Here is a 12651-nt window from a genome sequence, read left to right as displayed (position 1 = left end):
GTTTGCAAGCTTGCTGCATTTAATACTGTTATCTGAAATAAATTATTAAAATCATCAATGATAATGTTCTGGCTGAGCCTAAAAACAAGGGAGAATGAAGAAGTGAAGGAGGCAACTCATTTATACATAGCAATCCAGGGAGTTCATAACTAGGAGCCAGACCATGTTTGGAGGAAGAAGGAACACAGTGATACATGAAAGCTGGACTGCAGGACGCTGAAAAGGATGAGGATGATCAGCCTGAGCACACAGCCTAACATCCTATGCAACAGTATGGTTATGCAGGTGGCACGAGAAAATACCAAGGAGGATTAATCCTTTATATAGAGCCAGTGAAAAAGTCACAGAAATACTGTGCCTGTCTCAGGGACTCGTGGAAATGTGTTTGTGTGTAGAGGGGGTTGATGGGCCAGTTTGGTCTCCTAAGGTGTCCATGGGCTAAACCTAGAAGGTCTGTAAAAGAGCACAAAAGGAGTAAGCATATGGAAAATGGCATTTTTAGAAGTCCATTTACTGAATAAAGTGAAAAATTGCTTTTCTGGAATGACCTCCTGCATAAAAGAGCTTTATATGCTTCCATGGTGACAAAGAGTCTGTGAGAAATCTTAGGAAGCAGTTAGATGGCTAGGAGGTCCTGGTGTCAAAAAGCTCAAAACGGAGCTTTTTAGCTGCAGCTCCAGCTGCTGGATCTTGTAAGGCAAGGAGCCCTCCAGGATCAGATTTCTGTTCTTGGTGTAGCTATGTAGGCTGTGGTCAACTCTCTTCTGGGGCTGCTGTTACTCAAAGCAGCATCCTTCTTTCTTGAAGTGCAGCCTACTCATGCTCTCCCTGCAAGAACTACTTCACTTTTGGCTGTACTAAAGCACACAGTACTCTCAGGCTCCCACTGTAAAAAGTAATTTGGCTCAATGGTGTGTCTTCATTATCCTCTCTCCCCAGCCTTCAATAATATTTGTAGATTTGCTTTTAAGGCATTCATGCGGCCAAGGGTTAGACAGCACAGGTCAAGAAAGCCAAGAGTTTCCTACTGAATATAGCTCTATACTCAACAGCAGGTTTTAGACTTAGAATGTTACCATATTTTAAATATGACTTGTTATTTGGGATAATTGTCAATAAAAAATAAATTACAATATCAAATACCTTAGACAAATATGAATACATTTTTCCCAACAACTCTGCCACCAAACAAATAAATGTGGTACCATGATGGGACTGAACAATTTGTTTCCCTTAAACCTAAACTGATTACTGTTAAGTGTAGCTCTTTTTTTTTTGCCTTGTTGTTAACGATATTGCACTGTTTTGCTCTGGCTCACTGTCGATGTCAGGCTGATATGTCTATAATTACCAATATCTGAATCTTCCTTTTCTCCAGACAAGCCTTTCTAGCATTCCCATGATTTACCAACTTTAATAGCCCACACATCTCCTCATCCAGCTCTTTAAAGTTCTTGCTGCATCCAGACCTACTGGTTAAAAACAGCCGGCTTATTAGCTCTGCATAATGCCAAGTTACTGTTGGAAGGGAACAGATTTCATCTTCACCCTCTGTGAATTCTTCATGCAGACTCTTCAAAAAAACTGCTTGGAACAACAAGATATATTGAAACTATTTGACATTTCTACATTAAAAACATGTTTTTATAGACTAGAATCATTGTTAGGATTTTTTTTTTTGTATTGCCAGACATACTCAAACCTTTCTCTTATTGCCAATGGCCCTCTTGCCTTAGGATTTTTTCTTGGTGTCCTGTCACTTCATTAAGACTTTTTCTGGTTTCCTATCCTTCTAATTTATATTCTTTACTATCTCCTTTCCCTCTGTGTGTGTGTGCATTTGTATTCAGCTACATTTGCCTATTTCAAGCCAGTCTGGTTCTTCTTCGCAGTGCAACATTTTTTCTCTTGGGCAGCTGTGTGGCTTTGGGGCATGCAGTAAGCAACGGTATAAAATTCCCAATTACACTTCCCATTTTAAAACCATGAGAACAGCTGGAAACAGTGCAATCAAAGGCCCTCCAAAGTGACCCTCCAGCAGTGGTCAGCTTGCCTGGAGTACAAACACAGGTAGCAACTCCCTGTACCTGCCCTCAACCCCTCCGGGCCCTACATGTCCTCCCAAGCTGGCATTGGAGGCCTGCACTGGATCTTTCTTCCCTTCCTTTGCCTGATTGCTTCTGGCATGTATATATACACATTAGCAGCCACACAGTCTGCATGACAGGAAACATCCAAGTGTGTGAGAGGACAGATAAAGAAGCGCCTCTTTTTGTTCACTCTGCCTTTTCATTCAATGCCTCCCTCATTATTGCACTCAGTCATTGCTGTTCACCTTTTCTGCCTCATTTTTGGTTGCATTCTGCCACCTTCCCTCCTCAATCAACTCTTTTCCAAGCTGACAAAGTCCAGTCTATTTAATCACTCAGTGAGTGAAAGTATTTTCACTATATCTGTGATCATTCTTCTTGTCCTGCTCTGAACTTCTCTACTTCTCTGAATTTTTTCTACCTCTTCTTTACTCATTTTGAGCTGCAGGGAAACAAAACTACTGTGATGTCTTGCATTTCAAGTTCTTTCTATGGGATTATTTGGCTTTTAAATGTTTTTGACATCAGGAAACTGAGTTTTTAAACTACTACGTTTTCTATGTTACTGACTTGGATTTTAGATTCCATGAAGGTAATAGGGACACTCAAGCCACCATCACTGCACTCCAGAACAAAGTGAGGTTCAGCTCTGTGCCCAATGCACTCTTCTTTCTGAGTTAATGATTAATTCAGAGCTATATGAGGCTGAATGCAGTCCCCCAGAAAGGGAATTGCCAGGTATGGGTTTTGGCAATTCTAAGGAAATTTTGTGCCTGCCTAAAAAAACTAAAGCCAGAGAAGGTTCAGACAGAAGCTGCAAGAATAATTCAAGATGGGACTTTATAGTAAAAGAGGAGCAAAGCTTAGTGCTTTTAGCTTATTCAAGAGAAGACAAAAGGTGACTTGGTCCTGACTTACAAACCATTATGAAAGGGATTTCTGGTGGCAGATGGATCTGTAATCTGGTGATGTAAAGGCATAATAAGATTCCATGGCTGAAAGCTAAAAGACTAGAAACAAGAAAAAAAAATGTTAGCAACCAGGGTAATTATCCAAACAGCTTAAAGGGATGTACTGGGTTCTGTAACACATGATGTTTTCAAGCCATAATTAGCTGTCTTTTTAAAAGATGTGCTGTTGCTCAAGCAAAAATTATGGTCTCCATGCAGAAATAATCAGAACAGAGTTCTTAGCCTGCATTAAGCTACAGGTCAGCCTAGATGATCTTAATTACCCCCTTGGCCTTAAGATCTATGAATCTAAAAAAGTGGAGATAATGGCTTGTGTTTAACTACTTTGTGTTTTAAACGAGAAAAACTCGTGAGAACTGTGCACAGTAAATAATTGATTCTACACTTTAAGGCAAATTTTTTTGCTCATAACATATCTGGGGATAGACTATTAACTCTTGAATCTATTTCTCAAATGTGACAAGCATCTATCTTGCCCAATACTTGACTTAGAGCTTGTAAGCTGTGCTGCCTAATTGTTTAGCTAAAAGAAAATGGGCCAGTTCACCTCTGTGATTGATTAGCACAAAGGCAAAGCAGACATGCATATTTAAACATTTCAAATTCAGTTTCTGTGACCATGTATAGGAACACGATTTTGAAATCCTTTTCTTTTAATCAAACTCCACCATGTTTCCTTATGGTGACTGAGAATTAGGCAGAAAAAAATGTGTAAGCACCACTTAAAGTAGATTTAATTTTAAATGTTAAGGTCTAATCAAGCCACAGTCACAACACTCTGTTGCTCATCAGTCATACAGGTCTAGGCCTAAAGATGCATTTTGTTTTGAAAATTAACAAAGTTCCTAGCCCCTTGCTTATACAGTAGTATACAGTGAGCTAGGGTCTAATATAATTGAAACAGCAGACACTGAAGATATCAGGTATTGAACAAAAGACTATTCACTCAATGCAAGTTGATATTCATGGGAGAAAATATATCATAAAGAGAGAGAAAACAAGAGGAGGGAAAACTCACTTGGGTTTCAGTTAAATACTGCAAAAACCAAGACTGTAGTGTTAAGATAGGGTAACCATTACGAGAAACATCTGTTAAAGGAAAACACCTCTTCCAAAGCAGATCCTCTTTTGCTAATGAAATCCATTTAAATTATTTTAGGGCTGTGGAAAGATGTCCCTGGTGGTGTTGAGGTGCATCTGAGAGTGGTACAATGTAGAAAGAGGAGGGCTTCTCCAGGACTGGGGATCCATCAAGTCATGCCTGTGATGCTGGACCCCAGAGGGAAGGCACAGCAACAGCAAAGTGGCTGCTCTTTTAGGAACATGTGACAAACAATGCATCCATTGAACAAGGCTTTTACTACCAAGCTCTGGTAACCTGTGCTTGTTACCCACCTGCCTCCCCATCCAGCACATCCACGATCCATCTCCATCCTGCCCACACCTGAGTCTGCAGGGCTCATCCTGCAGCCAGGACCCCACTCCATCAGCTCCCAGGCAGTGAGGCCAGGCCGTGGCAGTGAGGGAGGGTGCTCCATCCTCACCAAATTCCGAGGGCCTGCTAGCAACCTGGAGTGACAAAACGCGAATCAAAACCTTGGTCCCCCTCCAAGTGCCAAGATCTTGGTGTCTCAGGAGGTGCAATTGTGACACGCACAGACAGAGCCGAGGTGGCCAAGGGGGGGTACCCAGACTGCCAGCAAGCTTTGACAGCCCACAGTGGAGTCTGTGCTTCTGCAGCATCATCTTGCAGCCCGCCCGGGACTACCAGCGGTCTGGGTAGCGCAGCACGTTCTTCAGCGCTCTCTTCCAGCAGCAGCAGCCTGGAGATATTCCTCGCAGGAGCCCAGTGCCTGCAGATGATTACAGCAGCGCAGTCAAGGGCGATTAACAGCTGTTTAGCCCGCAGTGAGCTTGTGAAATGAGCACAGTTTATATTACACAGAGACTTCAGGGAGCAGTGGGGAAAGCTGTGACAGGCAGGAGGGAGTAACTGCCCGTGTCAGGGGCCATTTCATTTTTCATCTGTTAGATGGCTTTCCTATTACATCTCCAGCCTGATGTGGAAATTACGCTTGTTCTATGCCTCCGGTTCAATGCCAAATTGGAGGAAATATATGGCTGCCCTAATTCCATGCACTTTCTGATGCGAGGTGCAACATCAGTTACCAAAGCACTCGCTTCTGCCAGCTCCTGGGAGGAGTGGTACCCCCTGATGCTTGGTAAAAATGTGATGGTTTGGACCAGACTAATCTCTGCTCTGTTGGTATCGAGAGCTGTAAGAGCATCTGTGCTCCTGGAGACACGCTGTGGTACACAAACAAGAAATAATGCAAAAATTTCCCTTTCTGCAACCCATGGAAACAAACTTCTGAGTCATAAAACCTTTGAGATAAGTGAGAAATACACATGCAGGGCAATGTTCAGCCAGCTGAGCACACCTCCTGCTGTCCTGCCTTGCAGTCAGGCAGGCTGCCTCCTCTTCTCTCCAGTCACAGTGGCACATGGGCCACGTATCTCAGCTACTTCCCGGTGTTTGGGACATACAACACTCAAGTGTCTGACCCTTCGCTGTTGGAGCCTGGGTCAGCCCTTGCAGAAGGAGGCTGCTTTTACACCTGCTGAAAGCCACTGATGCCAGCAAAATCCTTCCTGTTGTCTCCAGTGACAGCATTAAGGGCAGACACAAACCCCGACAAAAGGTCTGGTCGTCCTTCCCCAGCAAGAAGAGCGCTTACTGGCACGTCTGCAGCCTCTTTACAGCCCATGCAATCTTTTAGCACTGGCAGTAAATGCACAGGCTGCCAGGTCATACTTTAGCTTATTGCTGTCCGAGCAGCCAGGACAAAAACACCTCCACGGTGTGCTCTCAGCAGGCAAAAGCTGCCCTTCTGCTGCCTTCTGGGTTTGGTGTTTGGGTTAAGTGGCAGCTGGGCTGATCCCAGCTCTGGATGATGAGCCACAAAGAAACGATTTCTTTGACAAAAATTATGTCAGGGCTTATTTTGCCTTCACCAGTGGTGGAAAAGTGCTAAATTTCTCAAAATTAGTTCAATCCTAATCATGACCCGGACAATCGTATGTAATGCTGCCTCTGAGAAAACAGTCTCATTTCTCCCCAGTTGTGATCCAACCCCACAGCAGGCTGCGGATATTGAAGGATTTTTGTGACGGGAAAAGGGAACTAGGTGCCTTCATCCAAAGAATTGGACAGGGTGTCCATGGCAGGCAGAAATTTAGATCTATGTCTAGTCCAGGTTCACTGCAGCAACTCCTTCCTTTCAGCTCTCCCTTCACATTCCTGAAGTTAACACGGATAGTCTAATGGCCAGAAATGGGCCCTGGGAAAAGGCCACCTCTCCCTCTATTGCTCTCCCTCTCTCTCTCTCCCTTCCTCCTCCCTTTCCTTTCCTCGTGCTGACTCAGACCTTCAAAGCCAGCCCTGAGCCCTTTCTATACCACAAGGCTAGGGAGAGCTGGCAGTGAGAAAATTCATGGAAGTTCATGGCCTCATTTTAGGGATTTTGAAGGGTTGTTGCCCATCAGTGGGCTGACAGAGATGCTCAGGTATAGCTCACTTGGGATCTGTTTATCTACAAAAACAAGCACACTATTCCCACCAGCTGCTCTGTGAAGGCCGAGGAAATGGGAGATACGAATGCAATACCTGTTCTTTGATTAGTGTGGTTTGTACATCAAGGTTTTATTAGTTTTTACTGCCCTACTGACTGCTGCCTGCAACTGCTTCACACTTGCCTCCTCTCTAACAGCCCCTCTGCTCACTCTGCTTTCCTTCCTGCTGTCTTTGTGTGAACCTCTTTATTGCCAGCCCCAGTGAGATGATAAAATCTGGCATCTGTTGCTGGAAATTTCAGGTTTATTAGATCTGTTGAAAATAATCTTTAACTGTTTAATGTGCACAGGGCTGGGGAATGATAGGGAAGCAGAAGGGGCGGCCCCAGGGTCCCTGTGCATTCACTGGGTCAGTACTGGGGGGCCATTTCCATGGGGTGAGCAGAAGGAGGGGCTGGGAGGTGATTTACAGGCTGGCTGTACACACACATCTCTCCACCTACCTGTCCATGAGTACTTGCTGTGTCTACAGATACATATTCCAGATATTCATATTCACCTCAGAGGCTTTTATGCCTTACTCAATGCCCATGCCGCCTCTTAAGTGGTGTTATTCCATGTATTACCCTTACCTTGGTCATTGTCCCAAAGCCTTTGAAGGCCAAGGTTAGGTCAGGACTAGGTCATCTTTGTGATATTTTCTTTCCCCCTTCCTCTAACTCCAAGCAGCTCTTAGTCCACTGTCTGTGAGCTCTGGGTACTCCATGATGTTTTGTGCCTTCTCCTGCTAGTTTTATACTGAGCTTTTTTTTTTCTGTGTGCCTGCATTTAGGCTTCTGCCTTCTACTGAGCTGTGGAGAGCTCTTGGCTCTCCTCCACAGGGGTCTGCCTCACCCCAATGGATGCACAGGACTTCACTTCCAAAAGTAGTTAAATGCTAAAATAAATACCTCCAACTTCAGCCTGTTGGAAATCTTGGTTCCTTCTTTCCACAGGCCCATATGAAAAGATGAGCATAGAGCACATCTCTAATGTGGGAAATAAACATTTTTTCTTCTTCTGTTCCCCTCCAGCAAATAAAACCTGGAAGAACTGGGATGTTTCTCTCCAGTGTGCCCAGATACGTGCTACTGAACCGAAAAGCTGCATAAAACTTTTCACACCAGGAAAAACATGTGTTCCAAAATGTCCTGAGAGTGTAGAAATGAGAGATAATCACAGAAAGCACTTTAAACTTTACACAGAGTGGTCAATGTTGGCAATTTGCATAATAGCCCTGGGAAATAAGCTATTATGCTTCATGACAGCAGCAATAATTACATGCTGGAGCTGGTCATTATGAGAGTTAACCACTGATTAATTAGTCTGTTTATATAAAAAAACAAGGTTGGCTTCAGTAACTAATAAATTGCCTGTGTACAGCTGTTACCAAAAAAGATCTCTTGTTAGAAAATTAAGTAATTTTTAAATTGTTTTAATTAAATTTCAGTAATTAGACTCCCCTAACTTATTTCCCTCTTTTTATGGAAGGGGGAAGAAAGAAACTCAGGCACCGAGTATGTAGAGGTGATACGAGGCAATGAAAGTATGATTGGAAATCTGCAGGAAAATAAATATCTATTGCAATCCTCTTGTCCTCCTAAAGGCTTGTAGGAATATAGAGAAAAATAGATTTTCATTTTATTTTATTTACTTTGCCTCGTGGAGACTTGGTGCCTACTTCACCTCACGTGGAGAATTCATAGCAGGGACAGAAATGCTCAAATCAGTAAATCTTTCTGTGCTCACTCCATTTATTATGCAAGATATTAGCCAGCCAAGCGATGCTACGGGGGGCAGTTTACAGCTTAATGATAAAGTCTCACAGCTTCATAGTGCCAGGTCCTCTCTGGAAAGCTGCTGTTTGTCTTTTTCTGGCCTTACCCTGTGCCCATCCTGAGCTTAGCAGGAGGCAGGGGCAGGGGACAACGAAAAGGGGACCAGCACCCACAGTGATAGCAACAGGGCTACCTTCCCTGAACCAGGCTCTTAACGTTGCCAGTGCAACAGATCCAACAAAGCTTGGAAGGAAAGACAGAGAAAAGTCCTTTTGTTCCTGGAAATTATAGGGGCGTTGCTGTAAATGGCCTCCTTAATATGTTGCCGCTCAATGCATTATCAGTCATTACTGTACAGCCTGCTCTGAAAGAGGGCTCTTGAGCTTCCATTGCACGGGGCTGCTGCACTGTCTCCCCTCCCCATAAGGTCACTTTGCTAATGACTTCATTGATCCATACCTTTGCGTGGTTCAATATGCTATTTTCTGCCATGCTATTTCAATGGTGTGGAGCTTAGCTTCAGGACAGAGTCATCCAGGCATGACACTAAGTTTAGCTGAAATACAGTTGTTTGACAGCTTCCTGGCTAAGATTCAGCCTTTAACGTGTTTGCAGGCTTCAGGTCCAGAAAGGCAGTGAAGTAATAAAGCCAGAAAATCAGAAAAGCAGGAATAATCGCATTCTGTTACCATCCAAAGCATTAACTACCTGTACCACACCTAAAATACAGGCATATATACATACACACATATATACACACACACACACACACACATATATGTATGTATATGTATATATATGTGTATGTGTATATGTATATATATGTGTATGTGTATGTGTATGTGTATATGTATATAAATGTGTATGTGTATGTGGATGTATATTCACTTACCTCCCTTGCCCAGTATGAAAATAAAACCACCTAATCCATAAATTCACATCAAAAGTTTCCTCCCTTACAAAACATTCAATTACATTCAATTTGTATCCATAATCCACCTGTGTGGCTCTGCTAATAATACTTCTTAGAGCCATTTTTCCTTCCTCTTAAGAAAATGCGATTGCTTTTTAATTGAGAAACAGTCTCACTGGGGAATGGCAAACCCAGAGTTATATCCCCTGGAGATTTCAAAGCATGCAATACAATCACTAGGGGTATGAGCAGTGTAAATGTGGATCTACTTAATCCCTGTTAATCCCTGGGTTTCTGAGCACATTGGTGTAACAACACTTGCACCTCCCAGCTGAGGCGCCCTTGAGTAGGCAGCTACGAACACATCAGAAAAAAAGTATGGATGGGTTCAGAGAGAGAAAGGATGGACACTCCAGGAGAAGAGATGAAGGATGCCTGTGCATAGGTGTTTGCTCTCCAGCAAGGGGAAAATCTTCACTTGTCCTTTTCAGTCACTCATTGGGAATCACTGGCAAGTGACTCCTGCTCTTTATTTTCCCCCCAGTGATTAGTCCCGGTGTGAAGTCCCTCATTTTCATGATCCCATTTCTGAGAAGACAACATTTTTTTCTGTTGGACACAGACCTTGCCTCCTGGCCTGGACTGCCAATGAGCAGGAGTGTGATGGACTGGTGATGAATTTGATGCACTGTCCCATCAGTAACCTTGCTGTGGCTCTTTTTAGTTCGTGTTAGTTGGCATGTACCTCTGGGGCCTTCAGCACAACTTCCCCATCATGTCCAGCACATCCCCCCCAGCAGCAGTCTCACTGCCAAGCCCCTGAGCTGAAGGAAGAACACTCACTGGAAATGCTCTCTTTCAGCAGAAGAGAAGAGCTAGGAAAGGTGGGAGGAGGGCTACCTGGTGCTGCTGAGATCTGTGACGGCATCCACAGACTCACAGAGATGCTGCCATGGCCAGCCAAGTCCAAGCTCCCAGCAGAGGAGACCCAGAGCCAGTGTCCCTGCTCCCCCACAGACACTTTTGCCCTCCTGAGGCTCCTAGTCGTCCTTCTGTACCATTGCTGATCCCTCTCTCACTTCTCTTCATTATTAGGCTGCCTTGCAAATGCTTGTTCTTATCGATCCCATTTTCCAGATCTTTTTCTAACACCCCTGCCTCCAGGCAGCCCGTTAGACCTCACACAGAAGCTGTCTAGACAAATTCAGAAAAACTTGGAAAGCACTTGGATGGTACCGCAAGAGGTTAGGCAGGAAAGTTAATCAGGAAACTGCTGTCCATTTCCTCCACAGCACAGTTTGAATTGCGGATTGTAAATAAGGCATGAGATGCACTCTGAATAATGAAGAGGAATGATGAAAAATATGAAATGGCTGATCATGAGATCACAATTTATTTTGGATGGTGAATGTAGGAGAGGTTCCCAGGCAAAAATTAGTATGCAAGTATGTAGGTACAAGATGAAAGATGGTATCATAATACATATGAAAATGGGAATCAAATGAATATTGCCCAGACAATCCTAAGTCTAACCATTCTTATATTCCAAGAGCTTAATTTTGCTGTTTTAAAATCCTCTTACACTCAGAGGATCAAGGTCTTATTTTGTTAATCTCTTGTATGGAAATGTTCCCAATGTGGAAAAGAAATTCAGTGACCAATAAAATAGATAAAATAGCATTTCACATTTTTGTGATTTTGTTGATGTTTGACTTGTCTGTATATTGAAGTGTGGGGTTTCAGCCATTTCTTTACTTAAGAGCTTTGCTGAGCAAGAAAAAAAAATCCCAGGAAAAGCCTAGTCACATAAAAAATGTTCTTTACTTTTGGTATATTCAGCATTTTTCTTGAGTAAAGTTCACTGAACACTCACATGAATAAAGTATTTTTTTTTTTGTTTAATTGGATTGAGCTTGGAGAGAGAGAGAAAACCAAATAAATCTTTAAGTGGGGGCAGGGAAGGATGGGGGAAATTCTTCAAGGTAAAATGAGACATTATAACACTCTCATAGAAATTTCCTATGGCAGAGTATTATTTTTGATGCTGGGTTCTTCTTCCAGACTCACAGATTTAAAGGCAGAAGGTTGCCTATCTCATTCATAACACAGGTCTTAGGATTTCACCTAACTGGTCCTGCTTAGGACCACATATGAAAATGCTGAAATTATCACAGGCAGACTCTGCTCCAACTGAATGGTGGGATGAGGAGGATCCTTGGGTGGGCTACGAGATTTCTGTACTATCCCACCAGCTTGGATCCATTCTGCGTCATCACCAGAGGTTTCTTATTTGATTTGTTCATCAGCAGGGAATTCAGCACAGCCAGAATCCTTTTTGGGTTTGAAGGCCCTGGGAGCTAACTGAAGACTTTGAATGCCCCATTTGGAGTACCCCATGGGAAGAAGCTGGACAAACTTCAGTCCCTTGCTGCTTCCTTAAAATTAGAGACCCCATCCCAGCTGAAGGCAGCCTAAGTACCAGTGTCTTTACATGCCTTCAGGATAGGTTTGACGGGGCTGGTGCAGATGTAGCTTGGGATGAAACAGCAGTGGTTCAGGCTGCCATAAGCGCTACAGAGCTCCAGGAACAATTTTATATGGCCTCCTGGGCTTTGAGCTGCCATGATTTTATTGCTAGTGGTTTACAAATTAGCTGCATCAAGACTAGATCCATTCTGCTTGTGATGGCTGCAATGGCAGCCCAATAGCTTGAGTAGTTTGATCTCTTTTGCTCTTTTAGGTCAGCAATGAGAAGGATAAATGATCAGCTCTGAGCAGTCTTTCTCCATAATGTCCCACAGCTCAGCCTCATCCAGACACAGGAAGGAGGGTTGGAGAATGGCAGTCTGGTGTCTAGATGGTAAGCACATCAACACTCACATATTTTTGTGTGCCAATTCATTTCAGGGCTATTGACTTCTGCAGGGATTTAACTTCAAGGTCAACAGGAGAGTTAGATGAAAGAAACATTCACTTTGGTGAGCTCCTTTCTAGGGCTGGGAAAGGAGACAAGACTCTTTAACGGTAGCAATTATCCTGAGGTGTTGGCAAACCCTGTCAGTCAGCAGGCAGCTTTGGCTGAAAATGAAGAAGGGGAGTGAGTGTGATGATGATATTTGAGTGCTCTGCACCTTTTAGTTACTACCTGTGAATGAGCTTAGGTAGGTCTTGCAGACTGGTGTCCTCATTACAAGATCAGAAACTGCCAGTGTGCATGTCATGTTGGTAATTCCGGGGGAGAAATCAGAGACTCAGCTGGAATGAAAACTGCTCACCTTCACAAGGAT

Source organism: Cyanistes caeruleus, chromosome 2, assembly GCF_971803275.1.
Source record: "Cyanistes caeruleus chromosome 2, bCyaCae1.hap1.1, whole genome shotgun sequence".
NCBI lineage: Eukaryota > Metazoa > Chordata > Aves > Passeriformes > Paridae > Cyanistes > Cyanistes caeruleus.
This window is presented reverse-complemented; position numbering follows the sequence as displayed.